Below are 21,018 nucleotides of genomic sequence, written 5' to 3'. Positions count from 1 at the left end.
ACGTCAGAAATCGTCGGTTTTACATGCAACGAATGAGGTTATTGTTAATATTTTTTGTTCAGACCATATTTTACTATATATATTGTTTCTGGAAATAAGATCCGGGAGGTGTAAAGATTTGCATATAATAACATATATGACTGTTTATTACCTGGCTGTAATTTATGTTATCTTCTAGTTCTAGACTTACAAAATAATAAACGTATGCCATACTAGATTTGCAGATAAAAGGTATTTCGTAGTATTCCGTAATATCCGTACTATTAGTATGCCAACTTATTAATATTACGTTCTCTTCTATATATGCATTAAAGATTGCATATCAGAATTGTTTGTCGTCTTCATTGTTATTATTCCAGCAACAGTGTGATATCATTATGCTTCAAATGCAAACAACGTCGTCGGATTCGTCACTTCTTAAACGTTAGAAATCGTTGGTTTTACGAGCAACTAATGAGGTTATTGTTACTTTTTTTTGTTCAGCAATCTTTAACTATATATATTGTTTCTTGGAATAAGATACTGAGGTGTAAAGTTTTGCATATAAACTTGTATTGACAGCTTATAACTTGGCTGTATCTTATGCTATCTTTTAGTTCTAGGTTTAGAAAAATAATAAGCATATGCCTTGCTAGATTTGCATATAAAAGGCATTTCCGTACTATTCCGAAATATTCCATACTATTAGTATGCCAACTTATTAATATTATGTTATATTCTATATTTGCATATAAGAATTGCATATTAGAATTGTTTTGTTCTTCATTATTATTATTATAACAACCGTGTAATATCATTATGCGTCAAATGCAAACAACGTCGTCGGATTCGCCACTTCATAACGTTAGAAATCGTCGGTTTTACAAGCAACTAATGAGGTTATTGTTAATGTTTTTTGTTCACCCATATTTTACTATGTATATGTTTCTGGAAATAAGATCCTGAGGTGTAAAGATTTGCATATAAAAACATGTATGACTGTTATTACCTGGCTGTAATTTATGTTATCTTCTAGTTCTAGGCGTAACAAAATAAAAAACATATGCCATGCTAGATTTGCATTTAAAAAGGTATTTTCGTACAATTTCGTAATATCCCGTACTATTAGTATACCAACTTATTATTATTATGTTATCTTCTATATATGCATTTAAGAATTGCATATCAGAATTGTTTTGTTCGTCTTCATTGTTATTATTCCAGCAACAGTGTAATATCATTATGCTTCAAATGCAAACAACGTCGTCGGATTCGTCACATCTTAAACGTTAGAAATCGTTGGTTTTACGAGCAACTAATGAGGTTATTGTTACTTTTTTTTGTTCAGCAATCTTTAACTATATATATTGTTTTCTTGGAATAAGATACTAAGGTGTAAAGTTTTGCATATAAAAACTTGTATGACAGCTTATAACTTGGCTGTACCATATGCTATCTTTTAGTTCTAGGTTTAGAAAATAATAAGCATATGCCATGCTAGATTTGCATGTAAAAGGCATTTCCGTACTATTCCGAAATATTCCATACTATTAGTATGCCAACTTATTAATATTATGTTATCTTCTATATTTGCATATAAGAATTGCATATTAGAATTGTTTTGTTCTTCATTATTATTATTATAACAACCGTGTAATATCATTATGCGTCAAATGCAAACAACGTCGTCGGATTCGCCACTTCATAAACGTTAGAAATCGCGGTTTTACAAGCAACTAATGAGGTTATTGTTAATGTTTTTTGTTCACCCATATTTTACTATGTATATTGTTTCTGGAAATAAGATCCTGAGGTGTAAAGATTTGCATATAAAACATGTATGACTGTTTATTACCTGGCTGTAATTTATGTTATCTTCTAGTTCTAGGCGTACAAAATAAAAAACATATGCAATGCTAGATTTGCATTTAAAAAGGTATTTTCGTACAATTTCGTAATATCCCGTACTATTAGTATGCCAACTTATTATTATTATGTTATCTTCTATATATGCATTTAAGAATTGCATATCAGAATTGTTTTGTTCTTCTTCATTATTATTATTCCAACAACAGTGTAATATCATTATGATTCAAATGCAAAGAACGTCGTCGGATTCGCCACTTCTTAAACGTTAGAAATCGTTGGTTTTACGAGCAACTAATGAGGTTATTGTTATTTTTTTTTGTTCAGCAATCTTTAACTATTTATATTGTTTCTTGGAATAAAATACTGAGGTGTAAAGTTTTGCATATGAAAACTTGTATGACAGCTTATAACCTGGCTGTACTTTATGCTATCTTTTAGTTCTAGGTTTAGAAAATAATAAACATATGCCATGCTATATTTGCATATAAAAAGGCATTTCCGTACTATTCCGAAATATTCCATACTATTAGTATGCCAACTTATTAATATTATGTTATCTTCTGTATTTGCATCTAAGAATTTCATATCAGAAAGGTTTTGTTCTTCATTATTATTATTATAACAACAGTGTAATATCATTATGCATCTAAGGAAAACAACGTCGTCGGAATAATAACATATATGACTGTTTATTACCTGGCTGTAATTTATGTTATCTTCTAGTTCTAGACTTACAAAATAATAAACGTATGCCATACTAGATTTGCAGATAAAAAGGTATTTTCGTAGTATTCCGTAATAACCGTACTATTAGTATGCCAACTTATTAATATTACGTTCTCTTCTATATATGCATTTAAGAATTGCATATCAGAATTGTTTTGTTCGTCTTCATTGTTATTATTCCAGCAACAGTGTAATATCATTATGCTTCAAATGCAAACAACGTCGTCGGATTCGTCACTTCTTAAACGTTAGAAATCGTTGGTTTTACGAGCAACTAATGAGGTTATTGTTACTTTTTTTTGTTCAGCAATCTTTAACTATATATATTGTTTCTTGGAATAAGATACTGAGGTGTAAAGTTTTGCATATAAAAACTTGTATGACAGCTTATAACTTGGCTGTACCTTATGCTATCTTTTAGTTCTAGGTTTAGAAAATAATAAGCATATGCCATGCTAGATTTGCATATAAAAGGCATTTCCGTACTATTCCGAAATATTCCATACTATTAGTATGCCAACTTATTAATATTATGTTATCTTCTATATTTGCATATAAGAATTGCATATTAGAATTGTTTTGTTCTTCATTATTATTATTATAACAACCGTGTAATATCATTATGCGTCAAATGCAAACAACGTCGTCGGATTCGCCACTTCATAAACGTTAGAAATCGTCGGTTTTACAAGCAACTAATGAGGTTATTGTTAATGTTTTTTGTTCACCCATATTTTACTATGTATATTGTTTCTGGAAATAAGATCTTGAGGTGTAAAGATTTGCATATAAAAACATGTATGACTGTTTATTACCTGGCTGTAATTTATTATAAAAGGCATTTCCGTACTATTCCGAAATATTCCATACTATTAGTATGCCAACTTATTAATATTATGTTATCTTCTATATTTGCATATAAGAATTGCATATTAGAATTGTTTTGTTCTTCATTATTATTATTATAACAACCGTGTAATATCATTATGCGTCAAATGCAAACAACGTCGTCGGATTCGCCACTTCATAAACGTTAGAAATCATCGGTTTTACAAGCAACTAATGAGGTTATTGTTAATGTTTTTTGTTCACCCATATTTTACTATGTATATTGTTTCTGGAAATAAGATCCTGAGGTGTAAAGATTTGCATATAAAAACATGTATGACTGTTTATTACCTGACTGTAATTTATGTTATCTTCTAGTTCTAGGCGTACAAAATAAAAAACATATGCCATGCTAGATTTGCATTTAAAAAGGTATTTTCGTACAATTTCGTAATATCCCGTACTATTAGTATACCAACTTATTATTATTATGTTATCTTCTATATATGCATTTAAGAATTGCATATCAGAATTGTTTTGTTCGTCTTCATTGTTATTATTCCAGCAACAGTGTAATATCATTATGCTTCAAATGCAAACAACGTCGTCGGATTCGTCACTTCTTAAACGTTAGAAATCGTTGGTTTTACGAGCAACTAATGAGGTTATTGTTACTTTTTTTTGTTCAGCAATCTTTAACTATATATATTGTTTCTTGGAATAAGATACTGAGGTGTAAAGTTTTGCATATAAAAACTTGTATGACAGCTTATAACTTGGCTGTACCTTATGCTATCTTTTAGTTCTAGGTTTAGAAAATAATAAGCATATGCCATGCTAGATTTGCATATAAAAGGCATTTCCGTACTATTCCGAAATATTCCATACTATTAGTATGCCAACTTATTAATATTATGTTATCTTCTATATTTGCATATAAGAATTGCATATTAGAATTGTTTTGTTCTTCATTATTATTATTATAACAACCGTGTAATATCATTATGCGTCAAATGCAAACAACGTCGTCGGATTCGCCACTTCATAAACGTTAGAAATCGTCGGTTTTACAAGCAACTAATGAGGTTATTGTTAATGTTTTTTGTTCACCCATATTTTACTATGTATATTGTTTCTGGAAATAAGATCTTGAGGTGTAAAGATTTGCATATAAAAACATGTATGACTGTTTATTACCTGGCTGTAATTTATTATAAAAGGCATTTCCGTACTATTCCGAAATATTCCATACTATTAGTATGCCAACTTATTAATATTATGTTATCTTCTATATTTGCATATAAGAATTGCATATTAGAATTGTTTTGTTCTTCATTATTATTATTATAACAACCGTGTAATATCATTATGCGTCAAATGCAAACAACGTCGTCGGATTCGCCACTTCATAAACGTTAGAAATCGTCGGTTTTACAAGCAACTAATGAGGTTATTGTTAATGTTTTTTGTTCACCCATATTTTACTATGTATATTGTTTCTGGAAATAAGATCCTGAGGTGTAAAGATTTGCATATAAAAACATGTATGACTGTTTATTACCTGACTGTAATTTATGTTATCTTCTAGTTCTAGGCGTACAAAATAAAAAACATATGCCATGCTAGATTTGCATTTAAAAAGGTATTTTCGTACAATTTCGTAATATCCCGTACTATTAGTATACCAACTTATTATTATTATGTTATCTTCTATATATGCATTTAAGAATTGCATATCAGAATTGTTTTGTTCGTCTTCATTGTTATTATTCCAGCAACAGTGTAATATCATTATGCTTCAAATGCAAACAACGTCGTCGGATTCGTCACTTCTTAAACGTTAGAAATCGTTGGTTTTACGAGCAACTAATGAGGTTATTGTTACTTTTTTTTGTTCAGCAATCTTTAACTATATATATTGTTTCTTGGAATAAGATACTGAGGTGTAAAGTTTTGCATATAAAAACTTGTATGACAGCTTATAACTTGGCTGTACCTTATGCTATCTTTTAGTTCTAGGTTTAGAAAATAATAAGCATATGCCATGCTAGATTTGCATATAAAAGGCATTTCCGTACTATTCCGAAATATTCCATACTATTAGTATGCCAACTTATTAATATTATGTTATCTTCTATATTTGCATATAAGAATTGCATATTAGAATTATTTTGTTCTTCATTATTATTATTATTATAACAACCGTGTAATATCATTATGCGTCAAATGCAAACAACGTCGTCGGATTCGCCACTTCATAAACGTTAGAAATCGTCGGTTTTACAAGCTATTAGTAGCTTCATAAACAGTCATACTAATCGTCGGTTTTACAAACGTTAAATGGCATTTCCGTACTATTCCGAAATATTCCATACTATTAGTATGCCAACTTATTAATATTATGTTATCTTCTGTATTTGCATCTAAGAATTTCATATCAGAAAGGTTTTGTTCTTCATTATTATTATTATAACAACAGTGTAATATCATTATGCATCTAAGGAAAACAACGTCGTCGGATTCGCCACTTCATAAACGTCAGAAATCGTCGGTTTTACATGCAACGAATGAGGTTATTGTTAATATTTTTTGTTCAGCCATATTTTACTATATATATTGTTTCTGGAAATAAGATCCGGGAGGTGTAAAGATTTGCATATAATAACATATATGACTGTTTATTACCTGGCTGTAATTTATGTTATCTTCTAGTTCTAGACTTACAAAATAATAAACGTATGCCATGTTAGATTTGCAGATAAAAAGGTATTTTCGTAGTATTCCGTAATATCCGTACTATTAGTATGCCAACTTATTAATATTATGTTATCTTCTATATATGCATTTAAGAATTGCATATCAGAATTGTTTTGTTCGTCTTCATTGTTATTATTCTAGCAACAGTGTAATATCATTATGCTTCAAATGCAAACAACGTCGTCGGATTCGTCACTTCTTAAACGTTAGAAATCGTTGGTTTTACGAGCAACTAATGAGGTTATTGTTACTTTTTTTTGTTCAGCAATCTTTAACTATATATATTGTTTCTTGGAATAAGATACTGAGGTGTAAAGTTTTGAATATAAAAACTTGTATGACAGCTTATAACTTGGCTGTACTTTATGCTATCTTTTAGTTCTAGGTTTAGAAAATAATAAGCATATGCCATGCTAGATTTGCATATAAAAGGCATTTCCGTACTATTCCGAAATATTCCATACTATTAGTATGCCAACTTATTAATATTATGTTATCTTCTATATTTGCATATAAGAATTGCATATTAGAATTGTTTTGTTCTTTATTATTATTATTATAACAACCGTGTAATATCATTATGCGTCAAATGCAAACAACGTCGTCGGATTCGCCACTTCATAAACGTTAGAAATCGTCGGTTTTACAAGCAACTATTGAGGTTATTGTTAATGTTTTTTGTTCACCCATATTTTACTATGTATATTGTTTCTGGAAATAAGATCCTGAGGTGTAAAGATTTGCATATAAAAACATGTATGACTGTTTATTACCTGGCTGTAATTTATGTTATCTTCTAGTTCTAGGCGTACAAAATAAAAAACATATGCCATGCTAGATTTGCATTTAAAAAGGTATTTTCGTACAATTTCGTAATATCCCGTACTATTAGTATACCAACTTATTATTATTATGTTATCTTCTATATATGCATTTAAGAATTGCATATCAGAATTGTTTTGTTCTTCTTCATTATTATTATTCCAACAACAGTGTAATATCATTATGATTCAAATGCAAACAACGTCGTCGGATTCGCCACTTCTTAAACGTTAGAAATCGTTTGTTTTACGAGCAACTAATTAGGTTATTGTTATTTTTTTTTGTTCAGCAATCTTTAATTATATATATTGTTTCTTGGAATAAAATACTGAAGTGTAAAGTTTTGCATATAAAAACATGTATGACAGCTTATAACCTGGCTGTACTTTATGCTATCTTTTAGTTCTAGGTATAGAAAATAATAAACATATGCCATGCTAGATTTTCATATAAAAAGGCATTTCCGTACTATTCCGAAATATTCCATACTATTAGTAGGCCAACTTATTAATATTATGTTATCTTCTATATTTGCATATAAGAATTTCATATGAGAAAGGTTTTGTTCTTCATTATTATTAATATAACAACCGTGTAACATCATTATGCATCAAAGGCAAACAACGTCGTCGGATTCGCCACTTCATAAACGTCAGAAATCGTCGGTTTTACAAGCAACAAATGAGGTTATTGTTAATATTTTTTGTTCAGCCATATTTTACTATATATATTGTTTCCGGAAATAAGATCCTGTAGGTGTAAAGATTTGTATATAATAACATGTATGACTGGTTATTACCTGGCTGTAATTTATGTTATCTTCTAGTTTTCGACTTACAAAATAATAAACATATGCCATGCTAGATTTGAGATAAAAAGGTATTTTCGTAGTATTCCGTAATATCCGTACTATTAGTATGCCAACTTATTAATATTATGTTATCTTCTATATATGCATTTAAGAATTGCATATCAGAATTGTTTTATTCTTCTTCATTGTTATTTTTCCAGCAACAGTGTAATATCATTATGCTTCAAATGCAAACAACGTCGTCGGATTCGCCACTTCTTAAACGTCAGAAATCGTTGGTTTTACGAGCAACTAATGAGGTTTTTGTTATTTTTTTTCGTCCAGCAAACTTTTACTATATATATTGTTTCTTGGAATAAGATATTGAGGTGTAAAGATTTGCATATAAAAGCATGTATCACAGCTTATAATCTGGCTGTACTTTATGCTATCTTCTAGTTCTAGGTTTTGAAATTAATAAACATATGCCATGCTAGATTTACATATAAAAAGACATTTCCGTACTATTCGGTAACATTCCATACAATTAGTATGCCAACTAATTAATATTATGTTATCTTTTATATTTGCATATACGAATTTCATATCAGAAAGGTTTTGTTCTTCATTATTATTATTATAACAACAGTGTAATATCATTATGCATCAATTGCAAACAACGCCGTCGGATTCGCCACTTCGTAAACGTCAGAAATCGTCAGTTTTACAAGCAACGGATGAGGTTATGGTTAATATTTTTTTTTCAGCCATATTTTACTATATATATTGTTTCTGGAAATAAGATCCTGGAGGTGTAAAGTTTTGCATATAAAAACATGTATGACAGCTTATAACATGGCTGTACTTTATGCTATCTTCTAGTTCTAGGATTAGAAAATAATAAAATATGCCATGCTAGAATTGCATATAAATACGTATTTTCATACTATTCCGTAATATCCATATTATTAGTATGCCAACTTATTAATATTATGTTATCTTCTATATATGCATTTAAGAATTGAATATCAGAATTGTTTTGTTCTTCTTCATTATTATTATTCCAACAACAGTGTAATATCTTTATGCTTCAAATGCAAACAACGTCGTCAGATTCGCCACTACGTAAACTTCAGAAATCGTCGGTTTTACAAGTAACTATTGAGGTTGTTGTAAATGTTTTTTGTTCAGCAATATTTTACTATATATATTGTTTCTGGAAAGAAGATCCTAAGTTGTAAAGATTTGCATATAAAACATGTATCACAGCTTATAACCTGGCTGTACTTTATGTTATCTTCTAGTTCTAAATTTGCATATAAAACATGTATGACAATTTCGTAAACTACAGAATTCGTCGGTTTTACAAGCAACTAATGAGGTTATTGTTACTTTTTTTTGTTCAGCAATCTTTTACTATATATATTGGTTCTTGGAATAAGATATTGAGGTGTAAAGATTTGCATATAAAAGCATGTATCACAGCTTATAACCTCGCTGTACTTTATGCTATCTTCTAGTTCAAGGTTTAGAAAATAATAAACATATGCCATGCTAGATTTACATATAAAAAGAAATTTCCGTACTATTCCGTAACATTCCATACTATTAGTATGCCAACTAATTAATATTATGTTATCTTTTATATTTGCATATACGAATTTCATATCAGAAAGGTTTTGTTCTTCATTATTATTAATATAACAACAGTGTAATATCATTATGCTTCAAATGCAAACAACGTCATCGGTTTCGCCACTTCTTAAACGTCAGAAATCGTCGGTTTTACAAGCAATGAATGAGGTTATTGTTAATATTTTTTGTTCAGCCATCTTTTACTATATATATTGTTTCTGGAAATAAGATCCTGGAGGTGAAAAGATTTGCATATAAAAACATGTATGACTGTTTATTACCTAGCTGTAATTTATGTTATCTTCTAGTTCTAGACTTACAAAATAATAAACATATGTCATGCTAGATTTGCATATAAAAAGGTATTTTCGTACTATTCCATAATATTCCGTATTATTAGTAAGCCAACTTATTAATATTATGTTATATTGTATATATGCATTTAAGAATTGCATATCAGAATTGTTTTATTGTTCATCATTATTATTATTCCAACAACAGTGTAATATCATTATGCTTCAAATGCAAACGTCATCGGATTCGCCACTTCTTAAACATCAGAAATCGTCGGTTTTACAAGCAACTAATGAGGTTATTGTTATTCTTTTTTTCAACAATCTTTTACTATATATATTGTTTTTGGGAATAAGATATTGAGGTGTAAAGTTTTGCATATAAAAACATGTATGACAGTTTATAAACTGGCTGTACTTTATGCTATCTTCTAGTTCTAGGTTTAGAAAATAATAAAATATGCCATGCTAGATTTGCAGATAAAAACGTATTTTCGTACTATTCCGTAATATCCGTACTATTAGTATGCCAACTTATTAATATTATGTTATCTTCCATATATGTATTTAATAATTGAATATCAGAATTGTTTTGTTCTTCTTCATTATTATTATTCCAATAACAGTGTAATATCATTATGCTTCAAATGCAAACAACGTCGTCAGATTCGCCACTACGTAAACTTCAGAAATCGTCGGTTTTACAAGTAACTATTGTGGTTATTGTTAAGGTTTTTTGTTCAGCAATATTTTACTATATATATTGTTTCTGGAAATAAGATCCTAAGTTGTAAAGATTTGCATATGAAACATGTATCACAGCTTATAACCTGGCTGTATCTTATGTTATCTTCAAGTTTGAAATTTGCATATAAAACATGTATGACAATTTCGTAAACTACAGAATTCATCGGTTTTACAAGCAACTAATGAGGTTATTGTTACTTTTTTTTGTTCAGCAACCTTTTACTATATATATTGTTTCTTGGATAAGATATTGAGGTGTAAAGTTTTACATATAAAAACATGTATTACAGCTTATAACCTGGCTGTAGTTTATGCTATCTTCTAGTTCTAGGTTTAGAAAATAATAAACATATGCCATGCAAGATTTACATATAAAAAGACATTTCCGTACTATTCCGTAATATTCTATACTATTAGTATGTCAACTAATTAATATTATGTTATCTTCTATATTTGCATATACGAATTTCATATTAGAAAGGTTTTGTTCTTCATTATTATTAATATAACAACAGTGTAATATCATTATGCATCAAATGCAAACAACGTCGTCGGATTCGCAACTTTATAAACGTCAGAAATCGTCGGTTTTACAAGCAATGAATGTAACGATTCCGACAAATTCAGGTATACCCTAGCCGGAATATACTATTTACGTGTTATTCAATACTGAATATATGAATTATAATGTGCTTATACGAGTATATAATATTCACAGTACGAATTATACTCGAATATACAGCTAGTCGTATCGAAATTACGATTAATCGATGAACGGTTATTGAAACCCGAACGAATCGGGGATTACATTATAGACGAAATATATAATGTTTAGTGATGTTACGAAGTATTAAAGCTTCGGGATAAGTGGATTAAGGCACAGAAAAAGGATTTCGATTTAAAAAGTACGTCGGTACGTTAAACGAAACCTTTAATATCAAGCCGAGTAAAAGACGATCGATCAAGCCGAAAAAGATGCACGATAATTAATGATATGATGTTTTAAGTTAATAAACATCATGGTTTAAGTTTTTAAAGTTTTTAAATCGGTTTTAGATAAATTTCTTTTTTTAAAGCCGAAAAACGACCGTTTTAAGCCGAATTAGACGTTTAACTGAAAAACGAACTGAACCAGATTATTCAAAACGTTATCCAGATCACGGAAATCCAAATGAGTGGACTAGATTGAACAAGTGGGTCCCACCCCACCCATCCTCTAGTCCGATCGGACTTCAACACCCCCAAAACATTCTTTTTTCTTTTTTACACAATCCCAACTCAACATCCTTCATTTCTCTCTAGTTCATGATCCAAAAACCGACAATTCTAGCAAGAATAACGAGGTAATGATCGTGTTATGTACGTGTTTATCTTTGTTTCTTGAGTTTTCTTTCAAGAAAATGAGGTTTCCAAGTGAAAAAGGGTGAAAACCCGAGATGGAACCGATTCTTGCATGATCAAGTGATGTATACAAGTTATACAAGGGATCTTGGTCCAAGAAATGAGTTAAACGAATCAAAAACGAATTTTTACGGTTAAATCTTTGTTTTCAGTATCATAACCGTAACCATGAAAGAAATGGCTTGATCGTGAGTGTAACTTGCTTGGTATTGTGGTATGTTGTTTGTAGGCTCTGTATTTAGTGGTAGATAAGGCGGAAAGATGAGTTTGTAGCTTGTAGTGGCGGAAAACGAAAGGTATATTCGGTTTTTGTCGGTGTATGTGTTTTTGGAAAGATTGTTGGTCGTTTAGAGTTAGGTCACGAAATTTTACAGAGGTGTTAAACACATGGAAATATGAGTTCTGTGAATTTTTGGTAATTTTTGGATGAAGGATGAATATTTGGTGAATTTAATGCTCGGTTTTGGCCAAAAATGGTGAAAAATAGTTAAATATCATGAAAAATTCTGGAAAATTTTGGATAAGCTTTTCATATCATTTATAAGTCACACACAAAATTTGAGGTCCTTTGGAGAAGTCTAAGTAGGCTTTTCGGTTAAACGAGTTCTAGGGATTCCTAGCTCGGTTTTAGTAAAAATGGCATTTAAAAGAAGATTTTGGTTTTGGAAAAATTACAGGGGACTATGTGGATGGCAGGGGACATCCAGGAGAAATTTGGGATTTTTCTAAGATCGTTTGGTATTTACGACATATTTAGAGTTTAAATGGTGTTTAAAAATAGATAAGTAAATGTTAAATATAAGAATTAATTCTGTAAATATTTTTATAAAATTCCCCACTGTTAAAAAGTGATTTGTGCAAAATTTCAAGATCCGAGAGTAAACGGATAATTATTTGTGCTAATTATCAAACTTTTAAAGTAAAACGCGTAAACCGGTGAAGTTCGCTTAAGCGAGCTGACTGGTGTACAAAAACCCTAAAAATGAACTATTTTCATATAAATGAGCTAAACAAGTAAAAATAAGTCATCCGAAAATAATTCGGATGATTTGAGTAATTTTAATCTATTTTAACAGTTTCCGGTACGCCAAAGACGGAAACGGGTCCCGCGGCCAATCGGGACGTCTAAACCGAGCTATAATTTCACATCTTTAATTAAATTATCAGTCAACCACTATTTACGGGTCGTGTGTGACCAAACTCATTTTTGAAACATAAAAACGGATAACAGTGCTAGGCACGCAAAACGAGAAAAACGACTAATAGTAGTTGTGACCTTGGAACTCTAAACGACATCACAACCTGAGTCCGGAGAAGTATTTCTGGGTTAACATTGCCCCCGGAACAGGTACAGTACTGGGTTAACAGAGTCCCCAGATGTACCGATTGATAAGGTTAAAGATTATATAAACAATGATTGTATAATAACGATCGTAGGGATCATATTACAGATTGGACGTGTTAATTGATAATGATTGTTGTTACCTGCTTGCATGTGCTAAGGTGAGTTTTCACGAGCCCCTTTTTACTGAACTGTTTTAAATATTTTCCCAAGGCGGAAAGCATGTTTTTATCAAAATGATTAAGTACGTGCTGAACGCATGGAAATGAATGTATTTATATAATGTTTAATGTACGGGAATCGTACGGTAATGTATTGAAATGGTAATTGTTTGAGTTGTTAATATTGTAAGGTCCCGCAATAGTTTCTGGGGTAACAGAGTTCCCAGAGGTTATTGGAAGTATGTTTCTGGGGTAACAGAGTTCCCAGAGGTTATTAAATGTGTTTCTGGGGTAACAGAGTTCCCAGAGGTGATTGGAAGTATGTTTCTGGGGTAACAGAGTTCCCAGAGGTTATTGAATGTGTTTCTTGGGTAACAGAGTTCCCAGAGGTTATTGGAAGTATGTTTCTGGGGTAACAGAGTTCCCAGAGGTTATTAAATGTATTTATGGGTTGACAGTGTCCCCAGATAATATTATGTTATGATATGGATTTATCATGGTTTACTAAAATTGTGAAACTCACCAACTATTCGTAGTTTACCCGTTTTCTCACATGCTTTTCAGGTACAACTAAGATAAAGTGATTGATTACGTGCTAAGTGCTTGATGTGTGTAAGGTTGCGTTCTGGACGTTAGGATACATTATAATGGATAGAATTATGAATCGTATTGTGTGATGTGTGTATCACCTAGACGGTAATGAAAGATGAGATAATGTAATTTTGAAGTATATTAATTCATTCGGTTTTCTTTATAAACAATGTGGTTGATATCAGAGGTGTCTGTCGCATCCCGTTTACGTTTCCGCTGCGGTCACGGGGTGTTACAGAACTTGGTATTAGAGCCATTGGTTATAAAAGAATTAGGATGTCTTTAAAAGATACCTAAAATATAACCAGTAGCTCAAGAGTTATAGGATCTGAATATCAACTAATAATTTATAGTGACGAGGTCTGGATGAACTTGGATGGACAAGTGAGTTATTATGGTCCGGAACATAATAACAGACTTGTCCGCACGAGGGAATTCAGGGGAAGTCACGGGGTACATTAATAGGTAAAAATGGCAACATATGTGTACAGTATATAATATTATTTATATGTGCTAATGTGTATATAGATATATACGTGTGCATATCTTGGGGGTTCAAGTATTGGGAAATAAGACCCGGATAAGGAACCGGGGGATGTGATAATAAAAATTACCGAGGATGCTGAAATTCCTAGAGCATCGGTTGGTAATAAGTCGGACTTATCGGGTTATAGTTATGATGGTACCAAGTCAAATCTCCCGTTTGACATTAACCAGAAATGTCTAGTAACCGTCACTCCCAACCAAAATTTGATAAATCCCATACCCTACCAACACCGGTACCGCCTATTCTGATAACTTCCTATGTTATCCTTACATCCATTAGATGTTTACACCCATGTATGCTCGAATAGAATGATTACCTATACACAAAGAAGTGTTGGAATCATTATGGCATAGTTGGTTGTTCGTTCGTAGGAGGTATACTGTGTGTGCCGGATATACGAATAGACACGGATATTATAACTCCGTGGTACGTAATCGTTTGGTGCTCACGGTGAGCATGTATCGGTTATGCTGACATGCAGAAGGATATTGAAATCAAGTATATTAAACATTGATTTTTGTTGAGAAAGATCTATATGTCGGATGGTGACAAGGGTTATGAACCATAATTAGACGTTAACCGACGTCAGGATAAGTCTATATGTTATTATATTGTGGGACATATATATATACTAGATACTGGTTTGTGTAATTTGTATGATAATATTTGGTGTGTATGTGTACTTGCTGTTATGATTGAGCTGGTAACGAGTTATACGGTGAGGTTAGTATTGATTACTGCGTACGGGATGAGTACGGCAGAATGACATAAAAGAGTAACTCCAATGATGGAGATTGATATGATTCAGTTGATTGCTCGAAGATAGCAGATGATGATACCGAATGTCGTATCACAGCTCACTACTAGTATTGATGCGAATGTGATCGCAGAATTATAGATCGAGCAATCACATGATTTTGAATATTTCCATTCTTAGTGTTATTACTAAGAGTGATATTGTCCCACCGGATACTATTGTGACTACAAGTATTAGTTGTAAACTAAACATGAATAGTAGTCGTAATGAATTAGATCCGGTATGAAGGATATGTTTGTTGTTTGTGGTAAGGAAATTATTAATAGTTTACTGATGGTAAAGGGAGGAATAGATTAGCGAGTGGATGGAAAAGATCGAAATGGTTAAGGACATTGGTAAGAGTCTAGAATATTGTGTAGTGAAATATGCTACAGATATGTTGGTAGATTATGTTGTATCGTGATGGAACACGATGGTACAAAAATTATAGTTGGAAAATTATTACTCAGATGATATGGTCAGGATTTAAAATTCTAGTACCGGAGCACTCTTATTCGAGTAATTGAGTTCAGAGATTTGAAACTGAGCTATGAAAGATAGAAATGTTGTGTGCTGATCATTTAGAACGCGCTAATCGTTTAAAGGAATTGTCATGTCTGGTAACATGACTAATTACTCCTGAAACTAAGCGAAGTAAGTGCAATATTGGGGACTAACTCCATCGATAAGGAGTATAGTCAAACCTGTAAAATATACAACCTTTGGAAGGGTTGTGTCGCAAGCCAGCATTGATATATTTGATTCTATGGGAAGGGGAATGAAAGGACGTTAGGTGAAACGTCGAGTGTTAAAGAAGGGAAATGGTAAAGGTATAGTGCAAGATAGACTTGCGAATAAGTAGGTACGTCCTACAACCCAGAATTATACTAAGACTAGTTCTGGTGCGAAAGCATGAACCGCATAAAGTCCTTCCTTAAATGTGGAAAATATAGTTATCGGCAGAAAGAAGAATGTCGGGTGATAGTAGGCCACAGGTATGGTAAAGATGGACGTAATGCCCCATTCGTAGAACCAACTGAAGCCATGAGAACCGGCAACCCCAACCCATTCATGTACAACCACTCCGAGCCCAACAACTTCAATAACAATCCATCCGAAGAAATCAAATTATGCCAAACAGTTGTACTTGCTATGAATGTGGCAGTACAGAACGTTTCAAGAGATTTTGCCCAAAGTTGAACCAAGGTGTCATTGGAAGACGAACCTCATGACAAGCATTAACCTCTGATCAAGCAAGGAGCCGTGCTTTTGTGAGTAATTTGAATAAAGCACGTCATGATCCAAAGGTGGTGTTAAGTATGTGGTAATTTTAAATCAATAGACTTCAGTGATAATTTTTACGGTCGTCGATAGAAGTTAGTTCCTGCTAACCTCCTACCCTTTGGAAAGATACGATTAGTGAAACTATAGAACCCTATACTGTAGAATCACTAACGATAAACCCCTATTGGTTAACTAAATTGTACGGAATTTTCCTATTATTCTGAACGATTAACTTTCCTTATCGACCTACGACCAGTAAAACAAAGAAGTTTTGACGTAATGGTTAGCATGGATTGGCTAACTCAACATGAAGTAGAAATCAAATATGAAAAGAAGATGATTAGAAGGAGAAACACATATATATAGAAATATATATGTGTTGGGTACAGAAAAATATATAACATACAGAGAAAAGTGTACGGTATTATGTTGCCACTCAAATCTCATCTTGAAATGTTATAATATTTACGACAAGAAGACGTGGTGTATTTGACAAACGTGATTGCCAAAGTATTTAAAAGAAAACATATAGAAGATATCCCGGTGGTGCGCAAATTTCCACAAGTTTTCCCAGAAGAACTCCCTGGATTACCGCCAACCCGACAGGTCGAATTCAGAATCGATGTAATGTCTCAAGCTGGCCCTGTTGCTAAAGCATCCTGCCGACTTGCACCGTCTGAGATGCAAGAATTATCCAATCAGTTACAAGAATTGTTGGATAAGATTTTATACGACCTAGTTAGTCACCATGGGGTGCACCAGTTTTAATTGGGAAATGAAGGACGGAAGTGTTAGGATATGTGTTGATTAGGGAGAATTGAATAAAGTGACGATCAAGAGTAGGTGCTCACTTCTTCGAAGTGAATGATCTGTTTTAACCAACTGCAAGGGACGATTTATTTTTAGAAAAATCGATCGTGGATATAGTTATCACCAAATGAGAGATCCAAGAGGAAGACGTTGCAACAACAGTGTTTCGGACTCGCTACGGCCATTATGAATTCTTAGTTATGCCTTTCGGGCTAACAAATGCGCCGTTAGCATTCATGGAACTCATGAACTGAGTCTGTAACTTTATTTTGACAAATTTGTCATAACATTCATTGATGATATTTTAATATATTCGCAACGTAAAGAAGAGCACGATCGACGGTTAAGGAAAATTGTGGAAGTGTTAAAGCAAGATGAGCTATACACGAAGTTTTCGAAATGTGATTTTGAATAAAGAGGGCATAATCCCTTGGTCATGTTGTGAAGCAACAAGGATTTAACAAAGACCCAATTAAGATGGAAACCATTAAAATTGTGCCAAGCGCCGATTTTAAGTCTCCCCGATGGTTTGGTCACGTATTGTGACGCATCGCGTAAAGGGTTAGAATGCGTGTTGACGCAGTATATTAAGGTCATAGCCTATACTTCCCGACAGTTAAAAGTACACGAGTAAGATTACACTACTCACGACTTAGAACTGGGAGCGGTTATCTATGCACTTAAATGTGAAGACATTGTCTCTACGATACGAAGTGCACCATCGTCACCGATCATAAAAGTTGCATCACATATTCGATCAGAAAGAACTAAATATGAGGCGTTTGAAAGAGGGACATTTGGAAAAGGAGGAACTTTACGGCAACGAAAGGAATTTTGGACCGCGCGTGGACGAAACTCTCTATTTCAAAGATCGGGTTTGGATCCCGACCCTCCATGACCTTAGTGAATTAATCATGGACGAAGCGCATAGATCGAAATAATCCATACATCCGGGATCGGATTTGACTATTGATGATACGGATATCTGAAAGGATTTTTATTAATGGTCGAGTTTGGAGAAAGATATGGTCACGTGTATTGGTGAATATTGAGTTATGCAAGAGATAAGGCTGCATACCGAAAACCCTTGGGAACGCCACAATGACAGAAAATTCGCCAATGATAGTGGGAATAAATTACATTGGATTTCGGGATGAAATTCCCAAGATATATATCAAAGGCATGAGGAAAATTGGGTAATCGCGGATTGATTAACCAATCCTCACATTTCATACCAATCTATGACGATTACCACAATGAATTCTCGTCCAAATTCATAATGTTGAAATGGTAACTCGTCGTGGAGTGCCATTTTCAATTATCTCAAATCAAAATAGTCATCCTACTTCCATTATTGGAAGGCGGGGAAAGAAGCATCGAGAGCTTGAAGCTTTTTATGGGTGAAGTAACTATCACCAATTTGTTAAATTGAAAATGGGCGTCAATCAAGCCATAAGAGTCGAATTCATTCGAGAAACAACCAATCGGATTTATAATATTTAAGACAAGTTGAAAGCAGCGCGTGATTGGCAAAGGAGTTATGCCAACGTTCAAAGGAAACCATTGTCGCCGGAGAGAGGTGACAAGGTATTTTAAGGCGTCACCTTAGAAAGGTGATATGAGTTTGGCAAAACCGAAAATAGCTCCTTAATATATTGGACCCCATGAGAACTATCTCCATGGTTGGTCATTTAGTTTATCGATTAAAGTACTCTAGGGGCTAAGTACTATACATGATGTTTTGCCATGTATACGGATGGAAAAGTGCCTAAGCGATGAGGCAACGAAAGTACTAGTAATAGAGGTAATCATAGAAGACATGCTTGATATCATAAATAATCCCGTAGAAATAATAGTCTGGAAAACTAAACAGTTTGGACATACCAAGTTTTATTAAGATTAAGTGGAATTCACAGCGAAGACCAGATTATACTTGGTAACGCGAGGATGAATTCTGAAGGAAATACCCCCACCTATTTCCGCAAAAGGAAGTAGTTGATGCGTAAAATTTCGAGGACGAAATTTTTGTAACGGGGGGAGAATGTAACGATTCCGGCAAATTCAGGTATACCCTAGCCGTAATATACTATTTACGTGTTATTCAATACTGAATATATGAATTATAATGTGCTTATACAAGTATATAAGATTCACAGTACGAATTATACTCGAATATACAGCTAGTCGTATCGAAATTATGATTAATCGATGAACGGTTATTGAAACCCGAACGAATCGGGGATTACATTATAGACGAAATATATAATGTTTAGTGAAGTTACGAAGTATTAAAGCTTCGGGATAAGTGGATTAAGGCACAGAAAAAGGATTTCGATTTAAAAAGTATGTCGGTACGTTAAACGAAACCTTTAATACCAAGCCGAGCAAGAGACGATCGATCAAGCCGAAAAAGATGCACGATAATTAATGATATGATGTTTTAAGTTAATAAACATCATGGTTTAAGTTTTTAAAGTTTTTAAAGTTTTTAAATCGGTTTTAGATAAATTTCTTTTTTTAAAGCCGAAAAACGACCGTTTTAAGCCGAATTAGACGTTTAACTGAAAAACGAACTGAACCAGATTATCCAAAACGTTATCCAGATCACGGAAATCCAAATGAGTGGACTAGATTGAACAAGTGGGTCCCACCCCACCCATCCTCTAGTCCGATCGGACTTCAACACCCCCAAAACATTCTTTTTTCTTTTTTACACAATCCCAACTCAACATCCTTCATTTCTCTCTAGTTCATGATCCAAAAACCGACAATTCTAGCAAGAATAACGAGGTAATGATCGTGTTATGTACGTGTTTATCTTTGTTTCTTGAGTTTTCTTTCAAGAAAATGAGGTTTCCAAGTGAAAAAGGGTGAAAACCCGAGATGGAACCGATTCTTGCATGATCAAGTGATGTATACAAGTTATACAAGGGATCTTGGTCCAAGAAATGAGTTAAACGAATCAAAAACGAATTTTTACGGTTAAATCTTTGTTTTCAGTATCATAACCGTAACCATGAAAGAAATGGCTTGATCGTGAGTGTAACTTGCTTGGTATTGTGGTATGTTGTTTGTAGGCTCTGTATTTAGTGGTAGATAAGGCGGAAAGATGAGTTTGTAGCTTGTAGTGGCGGAAAACGAAAGGTATATTCGGTTTTTGTCGGTGTATGTGTTTTTGGACAGATTGTTGGTCGTTTAGAGTTAGGTCACGAAATTTTACAGAGGTGTTAAACACATGGAAATATGAGTTCTGTGAATTTTTGGTAATTTTTGGATGAAGGATGAATATTTGGTGAATTTAATGCTCGGTTTTGGCCAAAAATGGTGAAAAATAGTTAAATATCATGAAAAATTCTGGACAATTGTGGATAAGCTTTTAATATCATTTATAAGTCACACACAAAATTTGAGGTCCGTTGGAGAAGTCTAAGTAGTCTTTTCGGTTAAACGAGTTCTAGGGATTCCTAGATCGGTTTTAGTAAAAATGGCATTTAAAAGAAGATTTTGGTTTTGGAAAAATTACAGGGGACTATGTGGATGGCAGGGGACATCCAGGAGAAATTTGGGATTTTTCTAAGATCGTTTGGTATTTACGACATATTTAGTGTTTAAATGGTGTTTAAAAATAGATAAGTAAATG

Source organism: Bidens hawaiensis, unplaced genomic scaffold (assembly GCF_021521415.1).
Source record: "Bidens hawaiensis isolate Kalapana, Puna unplaced genomic scaffold, B.hawaiensis_p1.1 tig00002924_1, whole genome shotgun sequence".
NCBI classification, from domain to species: Eukaryota; Viridiplantae; Streptophyta; class Magnoliopsida; order Asterales; family Asteraceae; genus Bidens; species Bidens hawaiensis.
The sequence above is the reverse complement of the archived record's forward strand: the minus strand, read 5'-3'. Positions refer to the sequence as shown.